The sequence below is a fragment of the Zonotrichia albicollis genome, unplaced genomic scaffold (assembly GCF_047830755.1).
Source record: "Zonotrichia albicollis isolate bZonAlb1 unplaced genomic scaffold, bZonAlb1.hap1 Scaffold_135, whole genome shotgun sequence".
Classification (NCBI taxonomy): domain Eukaryota; kingdom Metazoa; phylum Chordata; class Aves; order Passeriformes; family Passerellidae; genus Zonotrichia; species Zonotrichia albicollis.
The window spans coordinates 230,001-237,500 of NW_027428354.1; positions in this window are offsets into that span (position 1 = coordinate 230,001).

The window sequence follows — 7,500 nt, forward strand, 5'->3', positions numbered from 1 at the left end:
AACCCCAACCCTAACCCCTACCCCAACCCCTACCCCAACCCCAACCCCAACCCCAACCCTTACCCTAACCCTAACCCTTACCCCAACCCTTACCCTAACCCTAACCCTAACCCCCGGGTAGACCTGGTGACCGAGGGCCCCGGGGTAGACCCGGTGTCGCGGGCCCCGGGGTAGACCTGTTGTCCTAGAGCACTGGGTAGACCAGGTGTCGCGGGCCCCGGGGTAGACCTGGTGTCCCGTTCCCCGAGGTAGACCTGGTGTCGCGGGCCCCGGGGTAGACCTGGTGTCCCAGGGCCCGGGGTAGACCTGGTGTCCCGGGGCCCGGGGTAGACCTGGTGTCCCGTTCCCCGGGGTAGACCTGGTGTCCGAGGGCCCTGGGTAGACCTGGTGTCCCAGGGCCCGGGGTAGACCTGGTGTCCCGTTCCCCGGGGTAGACCTGGTGTCCGAGGGCCCTGGGTAGACCTGGTGTCCCAGGGCCCGGGGTAGACCTGGTGTCCCGGGGCCCGGGGTAGACCTGGTGTCCGAGGGCCCTGGGTAGACCTGGTGTCGCGGGCCCCGGGGTAGACCTGGTGTCCGAGGGCCCTGGGTAGACCTGGTGTCCCAGGGCCCGGGGTAGACCTGGTGTCCCGGGGCCCGGGGTAGACCTGGTGTCCCGTTCCCCGGGGTAGACCTGGTGTCGCGGGCCCCGGGGTAGACCTGTTGTCCTAGAGCACTGGGTAGACCAGATGTCGCGGGCCCCGGGGTAGACCTGGTGTCCCGTTCCCCGAGGTAGACCTGGTGTCGCAGGCCCCGGGGTAGACCTGGTGTCCCGGGGCCCGGGGTAGACCTGGTGTCCCGTTCCCCGGGGTAGACCTGGTGTCCCAGGGCCCGGGGTAGACCTGGTGTCCCAGGGCCCGGGGTAGACCTGGTGTCCCGGGGCCCGGGGTAGACCTGGTGTCCGAGGGCCCTGGGTAGACCTGGTGTCGCGGGCCCCGGGGTAGACCTGTTGTCCTAGAGCACCGGGTAGACCTGGTGTCGCGGGCCCCGGGGTAGACCTGGTGTCCCGTTCCCCGGGGTAGACCTGGTGTCAGAGGGCCCCGGGGTAGACCTGTTGTCCCAGGGCCCTGGGTAGACCTGGTGTCCCAGAGGCCGGGGTAGACCTGGTGTCGCGGGCCCCGGGGTAGACCTGGTGTCCCGGGACCATGGGTAGACCTGGTGTCCCGGGGCCCGGGGTAGACCTGGTGTCCCGTTCCCCGGGGTAGACCTGGTGTCCTGGGACCATGGGTAGACCTGGTGTCCCGGGCCCCGGGGTAGGCCCTGGGACACCAGGTCTACCCCGGGGAACGGGACAGCAGGTCTACCCCGAGTCCCGGGACACCAGGTCTACCCGGCGCTCGAGGACACCGGGTCTACCCCGGCGCCCGGGACACCAGGTCTACCCCGGAGCCCGGGACACCAGGTCTACCCCGGGCCCTGGGACACCAGGTCTACCCGGCGCTCGAGGACACCAGGTCTACCCCGGAGCCCGGGACACCAGGTCTACCCCGGCCCCCGGGACACCAGGTCTACCCCCGAGCCCGGGACACCAGGTCTACCCCGGCCCCTGGGACACCAGGTCTACCCCGGCTCCCGGGACACCAGGTCTACCCCGGCCCCTGGGACACCAGGTCTACCCCGGCGCCTGGGACACCAGGTCTACCCCGGAGCCCGGGACACCAGGTCTACCCCGGAGCCCCGGACACCAGGTCTACCCCGGCCCCCGGGACACCAGGTCTACCCCGGAGACCCGGACACCAGGTCTACCCCGGCGCCCGGGACACCAGGTCTACCCCGGGCTCTAGGACAACAGGTCTACCCCGCTTCTGGCCGGAGACACCAGGTCTACCCCGTCTTGTGCCGCAGACACCAGGTCTACCCCGTCTCGGGCCGGGGACACCAGGTCTACCCCGTCTCTGGCCGCGGACAGCCGGTCTACCCCGTCTCGGTCCGGGGACACCAGGTCTGCTGGCTCTCGGGCCGGGGACACCAGGTCTTCTCCGGATCTGGCGGGACACCAGGTCTACCCCGGTCCCTGGGACACCAGGTCTACCCCGGCGCCCGGGACACCAGGTCTACCCCGGAGCCCGGGACACCAGGTCTACCCCGGCGCCCGGGACACCAGGTCTACCCCGGAGCCCGGGACACCAGGTCTACCCCGGCGCCCGGGACACCAGGTCTACCCCGGAGCCCCGGACACCAGGTCTACCCCGGCCCCCGGGACACCAGGTCTACCCCGGAGACCCGGACACCAGGTCTACCCCGGCGCCCGGGACACCAGGTCTACCCCGGAGCCCGGGACACCAGGTCTACCCCGGCGCCCGGGACACCAGGTCTACCCCGGAGCCCGGGACACCAGGTCTACCCCGGCGCCCGGGACACCAGGTCTACCCCGGAGCCCCGGACACCAGGTCTACCCCGGCCCCCGGGACACCAGGTCTACCCCGGCGCCCGGGACACCAGGTCTACCCCGGCGCCCGGGACACCAGGTCTACCCCGGAGCCCCGGACACCAGGTCTACCCCGGCCCCCGGGACACCAGGTCTACCCCGGAGACCCGGACACCAGGTCTACCCCGGCCCCCGGGACACCAGGTCTACCCCGGAGCCCGGGACACCAGGTCTACCCCGGCGCCCGGGACACCAGGTCTACCCCGGAGCCCCGGACACCAGGTCTACCCCGGCGCCCGGGACACCAGGTCTACCCCGGAGCCCCGGACACCAGGTCTACCCGGCGCTCGAGGACACCAGGTCTACCCCGGAGCCCGGGACACCAGGTCTACCCCGGCCCCCGGGACACCAGGTCTACCCCCGAGCCCGGGACACCAGGTCTACCCCGGCCCCTGGGACACCAGGTCTACCCCGGCTCCCGGGACACCAGGTCTACCCCGGCCCCTGGGACACCAGGTCTACCCCGGCGCCTGGGACACCAGGTCTACCCCGGCCCCCGGGACACCAGGTCTACCCCGGAGACCCGGACACCAGGTCTACCCCGGCGCCCGGGACACCAGGTCTACCCCGGGCTCTAGGACAACAGGTCTACCCCGCTTCTGGCCGGAGACACCAGGTCTACCCCGTCTTGTGCCGCAGACACCAGGTCTACCCCGTCTCGGGCCGGGGACACCAGGTCTACCCCGTCTCTGGCCGCGGACAGCCGGTCTACCCCGTCTCGGTCCGGGGACACCAGGTCTGCTGGCTCTCGGGCCGGGGACACCAGGTCTTCTCCGGATCTGGCGGGACACCAGGTCTACCCCGGTCCCTGGGACACCAGGTCTACCCCGGCGCCCGGGACACCAGGTCTACCCCGGAGCCCGGGACACCAGGTCTACCCCGGCGCCCGGGACACCAGGTCTACCCCGGAGCCCGGGACACCAGGTCTACCCCGGCGCCCGGGACACCAGGTCTACCCCGGAGCCCCGGACACCAGGTCTACCCCGGCCCCCGGGACACCAGGTCTACCCCGGAGACCCGGACACCAGGTCTACCCCGGCGCCCGGGACACCAGGTCTACCCCGGAGCCCGGGACACCAGGTCTACCCCGGCGCCCGGGACACCAGGTCTACCCCGGAGCCCGGGACACCAGGTCTACCCCGGCGCCCGGGACACCAGGTCTACCCCGGAGCCCCGGACACCAGGTCTACCCCGGCCCCCGGGACACCAGGTCTACCCCGGAGCCCGGGACACCAGGTCTACCCCGGCGCCCGGGACACCAGGTCTACCCCGGCGCCCGGGACACCAGGTCTACCCCGGAGCCCCGGACACCAGGTCTACCCCGGCCCCCGGGACACCAGGTCTACCCCGGAGACCCGGACACCAGGTCTACCCCGGCCCCCGGGACACCAGGTCTACCCCGGAGCCCGGGACACCAGGTCTACCCCGGCGCCCGGGACACCAGGTCTACCCCGGAGCCCCGGACACCAGGTCTACCCCGGCCCCCGGGACACCAGGTCTACCCCGGAGACCCGGACACCAGGTCTACCCCGGCCCCCGGGACACCAGGTCTACCCCGGAGCCCGGGACACCAGGTCTACCCCGGCGCCCGGGACACCAGGTCTACCCCGGAGCCCCGGACACCAGGTCTACCCCGGCCCCCGGGACACCAGGTCTACCCCGGAGCCCGGGACACCAGGTCTACCCCGGCGCCCGGGACACCAGGTCTACCCCGGAGCCCCGGACACCAGGTCTACCCCGGCCCCCGGGACACCAGGTCTACCCCGGAGACCCGGACACCAGGTCTACCCCGGCGCCCGGGACACCAGGTCTACCCCGGAGCCCGGGACACCAGGTCTACCCCGGCGCCCGGGACACCAGGTCTACCCCGGAGCCCGGGACACCAGGTCTACCCCGGCGCCCGGGACACCAGGTCTACCCCGGAGCCCCGGACACCAGGTCTACCCCGGCCCCCGGGACACCAGGTCTACCCCGGAGACCCGGACACCAGGTCTACCCCGGCGCCCGGGACACCAGGTCTACCCCGGAGCCCGGGACACCAGGTCTACCCCGGCGCCCGGGACACCAGGTCTACCCCGGAGCCCCGGACACCAGGTCTACCCCGGCCCCCGGGACACCAGGTCTACCCCGGAGCCCGGGACACCAGGTCTACCCCGGCGCCCGGGACACCAGGTCTACCCCGGAGCCCGGGACACCAGGTCTACCCCGGCGCCCGGGACACCAGGTCTACCCCGGAGCCCCGGACACCAGGTCTACCCCGGCCCCCGGGACACCAGGTCTACCCCGGAGACCCGGACACCAGGTCTACCCCGGCCCCCGGGACACCAGGTCTACCCCGGAGCCCGGGACACCAGGTCTACCCCGGCCCCTGGGACACCAGGTCTACCCCGGCCCCTGGGACACCAGGTCTACCTCGCGCCGGCGGGACTTAGTCAAATAGCGGCGGGTGCCGGGTAGACCTGTTGTCTCGGCCGGCTGCGGAAGTTCACCAAGGGGTCGCTGTTGTCGGCTGCCTCCGGCTGCCTCATCGTAGGCTGCGGCCTGAGGCGGCGCCCCTTCCCGGTCGATCTCCATCGGTCCTCTTGGAGGCCTCGGCGGCTTGGGACTTATCTGCCCGTATTATGGGAGCGAGGTGACGGGCCGCATCCCCGTAGGTTGGCTGAGGCTGTGCCTACGTTTAAGGCGGAGAGGAGCAGCCGCACTCAGGTGGCCGGCAAAGGGAAAAAGCCAGTGTTCCGCCTAGCCGGGGCGAGTCTCCTTGTGGCTCGGCTCCGGCTCCCGTCCCTCCCGGGGAAGTTGGCACAGTGAGAGCGAGGCCGAGAGAGAAGGGCTGAGAAAAGACGGACCGGATCCCCCCGAGAGACCGAGAGAGAAGGGCTGCGAGCGGAGGGGCCGGTTCCCCCGGGAGGCCGAGAGATAGAGAGAGAGAGAGAGAGAGAGAGAGAGAGAGAGAAGGGGCCGGATTCCCCCCGGGATGCCGAGAGAGAAGGGCTGCCGAGCGGAGGGGCCGGATTCCCCCCGGGATGCCGAGAGAGAAGGGCTGCCGAGCGGAGGGGCCGGATTCCCCCCGGGATGCCGAGAGAGAAGGGCTGCCGAGCGGAGGGGCCGGATTCCCCCCGGGATGCCGAGAGAGAAGGGCTGCCGAGCGGAGGGGGCCGGTTTCCCCCGGGATGCCGAGAGAGAAGGGCTGCCAGCGGGGAGGGGCCGGTTTCCCCCGGGATGCCGAGAGAGAAGGGCTGCCGAGCGGAGGGGCCGGATCTCCCCCCGGGGATGCCGAGAGAGAAGGGCTGCCGAGCGGAGGGGCCGGATCTCCCCCCCGGGATGCCGAGAGAGAAGGGCTGCCGAGCGGAGGGGCCGGATCTCCCCCCGGGATGCCGAGAGAGAAGGGCTGCCGAGCGGAGGGGCCGGTTTCCCCCCGGGATGCCGAGAGAGAAGGGCTGCCGAGCGGAGGGGCCGGATCTCCCCCCGGGATGCCGAGAGAGAAGGGCTGCCGAGCGGAGGGGCCGGATCCCCCCGGGATGCCGAGAGAGAAGGGCTGTGAAAGGCGATTCGAGAGAGCCGCTTGGCGGGCGAGGCGGCGGCGCCTCGTCCCTTTTGTGCCTGGCCTTAAGCCGGGGCCCACTCGGCGGGCACTGTTTCGGGCCGTCCGCCCGCCCGGTGAAGCTGCGGAGCCGGGGTCGGGGCGCCCCGTCCCCGGGCCGCCTCGTTGAAGCCGTCCCCCTTCCTCGGCCTTAAGCCGGGGACCCGCGTTGGCGGGCGGAGTTTTTCGGAGTTGACGGACCCGGCACCCGACAGAGAGAGAGAGAGAGAGAGAGAGAGAGAGAGAGTCCGAGAGCCCCCCGGACCTTTCCCGGGCGAGGCGGCGGCGCCTCGTCCACCTCGGTCGCGGGCGCATCGACCGAGCCCCTTGGGCCGGGCGGGCTGGGTTGCCACGCGGGTCCGCGTTTTTTCTTTTTTTTCCGCGGTTTAGGCGCGCCGGTGCGCGGGCAGAGAGTGGGGGCGCCCGCCCGGCCTCCGCGGATTTTTCTCTGGCGGCCTTAAGCCGCGGCACCGAGGAGCCGTTGCGACGAAGGCGCGCGCGGGCCACGTCGGCGAGAGAGAAGGGAGCGAGCGGGATGTCTGGGGCTCCGTGGGGGAGTGAGACTCGTAACTCGCCCCCGCGGGTGCCTCCGGCGTCCCGGGCCCGCGGCCCCCGTGGCTAGCACGGGTCGCTGCGAACGCCGCCTCCATGTGCCTTTTTGTCGTGCCGTTCCTCCGGCTATTTTTTTCCGGAAAGGGAAAGCCGGCCGCCGGCGGCGCGCGGTCCGGTGGCACGTATTTCTCGCACGCTCGGCCGGGTTCCCCGGGCCGGAAGGGGAAGCCGAGTCCCCCCGGCCTGGCGGGCCAGCCCAGTCCCAGTCCTGCCGTTGCCTAGCCGAGAAGGGAATCCGTTGGCGCCCGCGGGCGGGCGGGTGGCGGCACCCCCCGCGCTCCTCCTCTGCCGCGAGCGCTCCGCAGGCGGGGCTGGGCGGCCGTCGCCCCGTTGTCCCAGGACCGTGGCCGTGGGGGGGCCGTCGTCGTCGCCGTCGTCGGCGCGGCTCCTTCCTCGGCCGCACTCGATCGATGAGGCTTTTCGGGTGGCGTCGGAGAGGGCCCCCGGCCGGCCGGCTCTCCTTCCGGGGCTTCTCTGTCGCGGGGAAGTCACGGCGGGGGTGTCCGCTGCTCGGGCAGGGCGGTCTCCTTTTCCAGTTCGCTTCCCGTCGCAGGCGAGGTGTCGCCCCTCCCGCTGCCGGGGAGGGCGGCTTTACCGACCCCAGCTGTGTGACGGCCGCGTGGCCCCGCTAGCCTACAGGTGTCCTTCGAAAACCACGCGAGGTGCCGGTGCCGGCCCCGGTCCGGGTTAGCGCCCCGTGGGTGCCGGCCGCGAGCAGCGCCGGGCGGCGGTGCGGTTGGAGCTGAGCCGCGGGTCATGGATGGCGAGAGAGAAGAGAGGGCGAAAACGACCCGAGAACCGATGGGGCGCGGACGGGGGAGCAGAGCCCGATCCGCGCGCTCCT